This window comes from Hylobates moloch, unplaced genomic scaffold (genome assembly GCF_009828535.3).
Source record: "Hylobates moloch isolate HMO894 unplaced genomic scaffold, HMol_V3 SCAFFOLD_3, whole genome shotgun sequence".
Lineage (NCBI taxonomy): Eukaryota > Metazoa > Chordata > Mammalia > Primates > Hylobatidae > Hylobates > Hylobates moloch.
In genome coordinates, this window is record NW_026652278.1 from 54,275,044 (window position 1) to 54,285,198 (window position 10,155).

General features: G+C 39.8%; 1 pseudogene; it reads right to left on the minus strand.

Annotated features, from left to right (window-relative positions):
• Positions 1-6,363: 6,363 nt before the first annotated feature.
• Positions 6,364-8,650, minus strand: LOC116480677 (large ribosomal subunit protein P1-like; annotated as a pseudogene).
• Between the last annotated feature and the right edge of the window lie 1,505 nt (positions 8,651-10,155).

Genomic DNA, 10,155 nt, shown 5'->3' on the forward strand with positions numbered 1-10,155 from the left:
TCTGGTGCTCCATCTCACATCCTCTTGGTCTGCATTTTTCTCCTGCCATTGCTGGGATACCTATCCCAATCATACTTTGCCTCAGCTGCACTCTTGTCTCTTGCTTTGTGCGTCGTCATCACCACATGGTACACCTGTAGAAACCTGTTCAACACTCTGATGCATGCACAAGCCTGAAAATGCAGGGAAATTAACCACTTGTGGGACAAACCTTTAACCAATGGAGATGGGAGTCAGTTATTAATTAGTCTCTTCTGTTTCTTGAGGACAATTTTGTGTCTTGTTCTCCTCAGCTCCTCAGAATGTCTCAGGAGTGTTGAGTCTCCTTGCCTACTCAGTGACCATGTCAGTTACACACATTGAACTGGCTTTCCCTGCTTCCCTCTTTCACTCTTCTCAGTCCCCCATTACTGGTCATTAGGGCCACCTCCCAAAATAAACTACTAATTGGCAGGCAAGTCCGTGCGTCCAGCCTTTTGGGGAAGTCCAGGTTAGACATCTTATGAACACACAATTTTAAAATATATAATATTCAATGGTAGTTCAATAGAGACATTTCTACAGAGAGATATCTAATACAGATGCATTTTGGCGGTATGTTCAAAGTTGTTAACACATGGAAAATCAGGATTGTAACCCTTGAAACAGTTTGTGAGGAAAGGGTAGGTTGTTGGGTGCAGAATGCATCAAATTTGCAGTCTGCTGATTTACATCAAATTTGTAGTCAGTGATTGAGGAAGGTATCTGAGAGCTGCAAGGAATTTGTCTCTGTGGCCTAGCAAAACTTATAAACAATCAAGCCCCAAAACCATCTAGAATCAACATCAAGGCAAATCCATTCCCCAACATGATTTTTTCTCCTGAAATCTGAAGGGTGCTCCTCTGGGACCATTTTCTCTGTGGTCTTTGTGTTAATTTGGTACTTAATTTTATCTATAGAAGAATCATGGTGGGGGCTGGAGGGCAGTTTGCAGTAAAATCTACTTGTGGAGAATTCTACAGTGCTTAAAAGCTGAAACCACTGGATTCCCAAGAACCCACCGTAGTATACTGTGTGAAGTTTGAGTCTGATTTTTAGAGACAATTCAACAGTATCAGAATTTTCTACAGATTCCCACATACTTTCAAGAGTAAAGAGTTTAGTTGGGAAACTAAGTTTTCCAGTTTGGCCAACAGCAGCATATTAATAAATGGAAAGGGTGGTAAGGAGAGCAGTGTGGTGTGATGGGAAAAAGCAAGGCATTTGCATTCAAAAGATATGCAGTAATTACTTCTGCTATCCTGCTTATGTCCTATTACTCCCTTTAGACTCAGTTCTCTCAATATTAAAAAATAAAAAGCATGAATTATCTCTTCTATAAAACCTAGCTGTATTATGACATGATCATTTGAAAATTATGGATGTAAGTGTGGTGTGAATGTGTAAGTCTGTGTGTGGGATATGTTTGTGTGTGATCATGTTACACATTACAAGGATCGTGTAATACTCTTTTGTGGCTTTTGAGGTAGAATCTCAGCTCTTTAGACTTGCCTTATAAAATTCTTTATGATTACAATCTGGTCTACGTCTCCAACCAGTCTCTTGTTTTATACTCTATACATACTAAATGTGCAGTCACCCCAGGCTATTATGTCTCTTGCCTGTAGCCCCTGAAACATGTTGTTACTCTGTCTGTCAGTGTCTCTATCCTTCCCCTGGCTTTTATCTACCAGCCCTTCAAGTCCCAAATAATTATAAAAGCAATAATAATACTAGTTATAGTATACTAGTAATGATAGTTTGAGTAACACTGAGACAAAAATAATAGTATTGACTATATCTTTGCAGAGCTTACTGTGCCCAGCAACTATGCTAATAACTTTTCAAACATCATCTCATTTAATTTTTATCCCAGACTTATGAGGTTGTTTTATTGTTTTCATTTTAAACATTAAGGAACAGAGGCCTGAAAAATGCCTGCTCAAAGTCATTTCCTCCTGAAAGACCTTCCTGATCTCTGAAATCTCCAGTGGCTTCCCATGCTATGGACTCCTCTAGCACCAATAATAGCAATTAACACTACATTATGATATCCACGATGCTCCAAAAGGTAGTCTTGCTTACTATTATATTATTAATTACTAGCACAGTATTTAGTACATAGTACACGCTAAATAAATAATGACTGACTGAATGAATGAACTAATAGACTCAGAGCTCTCCTTTCACAAGATTGTGATTTAATCTACTAAACATCAGTGTATCCCATTCCTCAATTTTGTCCATCCTCCCTTTGCTCTATAATTTCTAGTTACTGAATGCATATTCATACTCAGTTACTATACCTATATATATATAAATATATAATTATATATATACTGAGTATGCACTCAGTAACTAGATGCTCAGTATCTGAACCCTTGTCAAGCTTCAGTAGCAGGTAGGACCCTATCTCTCATTAAGAAAGCCAAAAGGCTTGCAAGGATATTCCTTCAGCCATGACTGTTCTCTGATTGCCATTGCAGTTACAACACATGGAGCTGCTCCTGGCTCTGCCGCTTTGTGAATTACTAGAATTTATATAGTATTATTTCCTGAGCTGTGTATGGAAGTCAGAAAAGGCTCACAAATAGGAGCCTCCCACAAATTCCAGACTGTCTCTCTCCATGTCCCCCATAAACAGGATAATATGAGAACTTGAAGATTCAACTTGCTTGCCTCTGGAGTGGTCCTTAGGTAGTTGGGCACCCATCCTACTTGGCAGAAATTCCATATAGATTAATGTGAGTTGTGAGTAGGGTACAATGAATTTCTCAGTAAAGAAATAAAATAACATGCCAGGGTTTGTCCCTCATTTGAGATACTCTTTCTGGCTGATTTTGTCTTTCTTGCAATTGGATTACAGCCAGATTCACTTTTACTTTTCGAAACCCAGAGACACCACGACTTAATAGGATAGTCTTCCCTGTTAGTCATCAGAGACCTCAATTAATTACAGATTCTGCCACAATCAAAAGGAAAGTTGGCAATCTTAGTTAAAGCCAAAACTTCACTTAAACATTTTCTCTTGCAGAGATACAGGTGTAACAAGAAAGGGTATTCCAGTTATAGTTTCAGAATCCATTGCTTATAAAGTATCATTTCCTTGTGTATACAGACTCATTAACTTAGGGTTCTACCATAGCAGCTGCTTCACATTTTGAAATTGAAACAAAAGGAATTTCGAAAACAAGCAGATGTGGTGTGATTGGATTACCGGGTGGGGTCTGAGGTCCTAAATGTTGTTCTTGACTATATTGTGGATTTGACGGTTTTGTAGGAATATCCTGGCTCCCACCTTTAGCATCTGTTTCCAGATTAAATGGGGTTAGAGTAAGTGTCTAGGGCAGTCCCTGTAAGACAAAATACTTTAAAAAAAATTTTAAATGTAGTTTGAGAAGTGTAGAAGGAGGAAGGACAGTCCCATACCATGTTTTGGTGGTGATGGGCAGAGTCTTCTCAGCAGCTTCTGAAGTTCTGGGTGGCCTGAGTCTGTGGTCTGTGGGAATGGACCTAATTCCCCTGGGGTGGCTCTGAGTCAACCTAATCATGAGAATACTTTGGTAAACTATCTAAAGGGAGAAAAATGCAGCTTCTCTGACTCTAAACTTTCCAACTCGGACAGGGGAATGAGGAGCCTTGAATCCAGATGTGTTGCCCACAGTGTTAGATAGCCAGATGTTGAGAACCAGCTGTCTCATAGACTCATTTGTCTTCTTTAATTTTTGTCCAAATGTGTGCCAACAGCAGGATCCAGCAGAAAGTTTTATTGCAATCTCCGTTCTTCTCATAACTTCTCTGTGAATGCTGGCAGCACTAAAAAGGTGATAGGAATGGGTGTAGGAGTGGCAAACCATAGCACTAAGACACTTTTAAAAACTGAGATGGAAGGATGCTGATCACCTCTGATCTACCACATGGCAACTTATAGGAGAGAAAAAAGCGGGGAAGTCTAACTCCACTGAGCTTTACCACAGTCAGTAGCTATTTGGGACACATAATCTCAATCTCAAGGTTTCTGAAACAGAATCATCTAGAAGTGCTTGCTAAAAATACATATTGTAGATTCCTGCCCTTCATATATGGAATTTGAGGCCAGGAAATATGAATTTTTAAAAGTTCCTGGTATGATTCTTAAGTACTCCAAAGTTTGAGGACTTTTGCATATTTGACAGTACAGGCACTGTGCTCCAGCTACTGTGAAGATCCACTTAACTGCTTAACCATAATAAAGTTATATTTATTTAAGTCATAAAATACCCCCCAAGTTACTATCCCAGTGGGGTCTCTATTCTACCACATTTTACCCCTAAATTCCAGTTGCTAACTCTCATTCACGTTATTCCTGATGCCTGCCTTGCCTTCTTACCTGGTTTTCTGGCTCTTGTTAGTTTCAGGAACATAAAAATCTTAAAATGCCAGAGCTCGAAGGGACCAACTCTCCCAACAAATAGATACTGAGAATCTAGCATTGTTTTAAGGAGCTCCAATCTGCGGAGCCAGAGCCATATCAGTCCAGAGGCAACGCCATCTAAAGCAAGCAACAGATACACTGCCCTCTTTTTGCCATTTTTCTGTTTGTGATTAGTTCTCTATGAGAATAGGTTCTGTGTATTATCATCATTATAATCCCATGCATTTAGCACATGCCTGCATATTACAAGCTTATGACAAAAATCTGTTTAATATAGGAAAGAAGGAAGGAAATAATTTTCTTAAACAGAATTCATGTGGACCTGAGCTACCACTAATAGCCTTTATGCAGCCGAGACTGTTGGTGTTCATCAGTAACTGGTGCCATCAATAAACTGCATTAATTTTATTGTGGGCACAAAACCACACTTTCCAGTCTCCTTTGTGGTAGATATGGTTGGTCACACAACTGATTTCAAACCAAAGAAAAGTGAGTAGAATTCAAAGGTACCACTTCAGGTCTTGGGCCATGAAGACCTCCTAAACTGGATTCTTGTTCTATTTCCCCACCCACCAACTAAATGGAGTTGACTAAGGCCCTAGAGGAAAGTGGATCGACAAGACTATAGAGCCTTCAGTCTCTGACTATGTGGAACTTAAGCCCCCTGGCCTTCACTGGATTATATGTGGGCAAGAAAGCAGCTTCTATGTTCTGCATCCATGAAGATTTTGCATTGTTTGTTACATCATATAGCCCATTCAACTAGTTATGCTTGGAAACAGTCATGTTCTCACAGTTTTTGCCATTTGCCATGATGTTGCATTAGCCAGATGTCATTGAAATCATGTTTCTCTCAGTCTTAAGTTTCCTGGTTCGAGAGAGTCTGCACTTACCAGATCCGTGGTCACCAGCCAAAGAGTCAATATCTCTGTGTCTTCCAAAGTGGTGAATAATACGAGAAAGAATCTATACTGAAGAGAAGAAGGTAATATGTTAGGGCAATTTTCATCATTACCAAAGTGACCCAATCATGAGGGCCAACTTCACAGGTTCTATGCTTAGTTTATGGTTCTGCTGTTGCCATCTTGAAATACTTAATACTTTCTTACCATTTCATTTTGCACTGGGCTCCACAAACAATGCAGCCAGTCCTGCCCACCATAATTAAAGGAAATAAAGAGTTGCCCATTGGCCTGTCTTTGACTTCTACCCCCTGGGCAACTGGCTGCAAGACTTTTTGAACTATGGGAGTATGAGCTCAAAGACTACACCTGATCAGTAGTCGCCCATGCCACAACTTCATCTCACATCTGCCCTGAACTATGGATGTTTCTCTAAACTCTGACCTTCCTTGCTCTTTGGAAGATACCTTAATGGTGAGGGTGGCAACATATTCCAGTGTAATTCCCCAACAAGGAAACGGAAGCTTTCTTTTATAAAAACTAGCAAGAAGCCATGCCACCATTTTGAGAGTTTTCTGGCTCTGGCTTTGCTTTGATACAACATCCCCCACCCTCATCTTAATGTTTGAATAATCTTCTGTTGTGAAGCTCCTGATTTCTGATTCCTGATCTAGAGACTACCCCGATTTTTCATTACTGATTTGCAACCTCAATTATCTGAGACTTCAGATGTTTTAGATTCTCCTCTCAGTGCCAATGTGCTTGTCCATCTTCACATGGCTCCTCATGGACATCCCACTGATTCTTCTAACTTTCTTTCCATTCAGGTCCTGGAATTTGCCCTGCAGTTCTAGTTTGCCTGTTAGTTCTTGGCTAGGTTTTTCTTGTTGTTGTTGTTGTTGTTTACACAAGTCAGACTTCAAATTTTGCTATCATTATCAGAGGTATTCTTCTCTTTTTATGTATTTATATATTTTTGTTTATTTATTAAGGGTTCAACTATTTATTGAACATGTTATAAAACAAGTTTAGTCAAAAAGACCAAAGCCCATGTCCTCATCAGACTCCTCAGATTCTTCTTTTTTTGCTTCCACTTCCCTCTCCTCAGCTGAGGCAGCAGTGGTGGAAGTGGCAGGACCTCCTGCTTGTGCAGTGCGGGCTGCTGGAGGCATCTACCAGCCCCTGCGTTGCAAAGGAGGGTGCCGATATTGACACTGGCAATACGTTTGCAAAGGCTTTTGCAAAGAAGCTAGGCCAAAAGGGCTCAACAGTTACAGCAGCTGCTTTAATGAGGGTATTGAATTTATCCTCCGTGATGGTCACCTCATTGTTTTGCAGAATGAGGGCCCAGTAGATGCAGACAATCTTGGGTGAAAGTGGGACCGGAGCTGCCGGCCCACAGTACTACTTGCGAGAAGTAGCACCACACCCGGCAGCTTGAGACTCACATTCACCACATTGCGGGTGGAGGGCCTCACCACAATGTGGCCTTAGCTTTTTCAGAAGGACCGAGCACCTTGGCAGCAGCTGAGGGAAGGGACTCTTCCCGTTTTAATGTGGTCTTAACCAATGTTTAACAACTAGTTGTTTAGGGGAAAGGGGAAGAAAAGCCCCCATTTGGCTACCTTATTTTTTCACCAAAATTGCTTATTGATATTTCTGTCTCCAGTCTTTCCCCTTTCTAACCTTGTCTCCATATCACTTTCTAAAATGCTATGTCATCATGTTATAACCTAGGTTAAAATCCTTTAGTAATATCTCACTGCCTGGAGGAAAAAGTCATGCATGGTCTTTTGTGACCTTGGTTCGATTTACTTCTTCAGCTTCATCTGTCAGCCTTCCATCTCTTAGTCTATGCTCTAGCTAAACTTGAAATTCCCCCACAATGTAGTAGCGTTTTTTCTTTTTTTGGCCTCTGAACCTTTGCCTATGGTATTCCTCTGCCCAGAATGTTCTCTTCCTGCTTTTTTTCACGTCGCTTATTCCTATTCATCGTCAGGAGGTCGTTAGATTCTACCTCCCCACTAGAGCTGTTCCTGATATCCTCCAGGATGGTTTTATTTGTTTATCCTTTATTCTCATAGTACATTGTTATCTATACTAATAATGACACTTGTATGTATCAGGGTCTCAGCAGGAAACAGACAACATACTCCAACTGGACAATTTGAGAAGAGTTTAATAAAACAAAGGAATAGTCGGGATTTAGGGGAACCAATAATAGATAGTTCAGTACCACCCTGGTACTAGTAGCATCAGAAAGTATTTCCACCCTAAGCTTGATGAAGAAAAGAGAAGTGGTTAATACAAGCCAAAGAGAATGCCTGAGCCTTATGAAGGCTGTGGCCCTTTGTAGAAAGATCCACAGCAACTCCACAATGAGGGATCCTGGGAAATACATACTCAGCCTCACATTCCTCATGTCCTCCAGTCTACTGCCAGTGACTTCAACAAACTGAATCCAACCAGAAGCCAAAGGGTAAATGGAGACTGATATAATTCATAATATAGCTAATCTATAAAGGTCAGCCTCCTAGTTCCTAGGTCATAGAATAGGATTGAGAAAAGTAGAGTGTGAATCTAGAAGGACAAACACAAGGTATCCAGCACAAACTGATGCCCATTTATTGAATACCTATTTTATTTGACAAATGGTATTCCTGGTTCGTAAAAGTGCCCTACATTATATATAAAGTTATGTCCATTTTACAAGTGAGAAAACTGAGGTTTGGCTAGCAATGCTAGCTAACAGGTGGCATAGTACAGATTCGAATCCATTTCTATCTGGGTCTGAAGGCTGAGCTCTTGCCACTTTCTCATACTGCCATTACTGGTGTGGTGTTTTTTCTTATCCACTAGACTATAGTCTGCTTGAGTACAAGGTTAACATTTCATTTATCTTTATATCACTCGTGCCTTGTGCAGTGGCTAGCCCATAGTAGATAGAGTAGATGATAGATATTTGTGGAATTGATTAACAAAAATAACTGAATGATTCAGTATTTTAATTTATATAAGTGGGGATTGGGTAATTGGAGTCTGCCAGGGGATATTAATGGATTATATCTGGCACTAAGGCACCTCTTTGTAACTGTCCTTTATAAATAATTGCCCTCCTCTTCATATTAAAGAGAGAATAAAAGTTTATCTGGTCTCTTAGCCATAATGGAGTGTAACAAAAGCTGACAATAAGTGGGTTTTCTGTATGCTGATCATTTTCCATCTTCTCTCTGACTTGGCTAAGAGCTGAGGGTAACAAACAATGGAGCTTGCTTTCCCCAGTTCTTCCTCTATGACTTTTTTTCGAGTTGTCATGTCCGTTTCTAAAGGTTCATTTCTCTTTCCCTTTCATTTAACTTGGCTTTTATATGTCTGTCCATCACTGGCTCTCTAACTATCAGCTAGGCTAGCCTGACTCTTTTATAACTTTCAAAGGAAGCTGCCTGCTGTCAATGTATATGCTAGAGAATGGGTTTTGGTAAGTCCTTAAGAACAGTTGTTTATGTTATTTCAAAGGTTGCCAAGTAATAAATAGTTGTTTGAAAGTGAAGGGTAAATTGATATTTCACCACCCTGTTCTCTGCTGTTCTTGTGATGGCTCAAATCATAAAACATCCTGTTTTGACGTTCATAGGAAGATTTCACCAACTTGGGGTTACTGAGTAGGCAGAGACATTCACTTTCCTACTCAGTGCCCTGGACACTACTCAATCCTAGCCCAGTTGGAACTACACTGTTTGAACCTTTGAAACTCTGAAACTGATTGAAGCTTCTGAGCCAACAAAAGAGGCAAAGGGCCTTTGTGCTTCAGCAAGGAAATGTTCCAGTTCTTTTGCACTTTCCTAATGAAGGCTGGCCCAGGAGCCCTGGTGTCCCTGGAACACAGAGGGAGTTATAGGGAATAAAAGCAACTTGACTCTTTGGGGTCATTCCTCTCTTCCCAGGGACTTTTATGGATAATCTTCCAGCTGTTGAGAGGTTTGGTACTCATTCAGATCTCATAGCTTTGTATTTGGATGAGAATTTTTTTGAAAAAGAGCTCTCTGGTGTATTGCTGAATTGCATCAGATATTCCAGTGTATAAACTCTGATGCATACCTTGTCTCATTTTTCACATCCTCACCCAGCTTCACCCATTTAGGTCATCCGACTAGCCTTGTAGTGATTTCAGTTTGCTATCCCAAATTTAGTTTGTAATTTATAGTACTATGAAGATGTAAATTATTTACTAGTGTTGTTATTGCTGGAGCAAGGTATTAATTCTAATGCCATGTAATGCCTTTAGTAAGCTGAGTGAGGAGACAAGAATCTTCTCTCCTGACACAATTTTAGAAAATGTGGTATTTTTAAAAACTAAAGACCCAAACTCAAAATTTGATTGTAATATATTGTGTTATATATCTGCATATGGAAACTGAGGTAAATAGCAAGCCTGAAAGAAGTTTGAGAATTTCATCCCCCAATCCTCAATTTTATAAATTAGCTATTTGGTATGCAGAGCAATTATTGGACATAAATTCATGTGTAAGATGATAACTATGTCCTACTGGTCATCCACCATAAATCTTCAAGTCTGCAGAACGCATGAGGTTAATTATGGCGTAGCATCTGAGTCTACAATGAAAGAATACAATGTGAAAGATGGTTCTGATACCGCTTAGAAGCATCTGGCCCTAATCAGACTCCAATTTTAGACCCAATCCTACCTAAAGTTTTCTATAATTTATTACATCAGAAGATTCAAAGAGTTATTTTTATACAGAGAAAATTGGACTCAAGTAAAAGTTATTTTCATCACTCCATCTAATTACAAAGCTGAG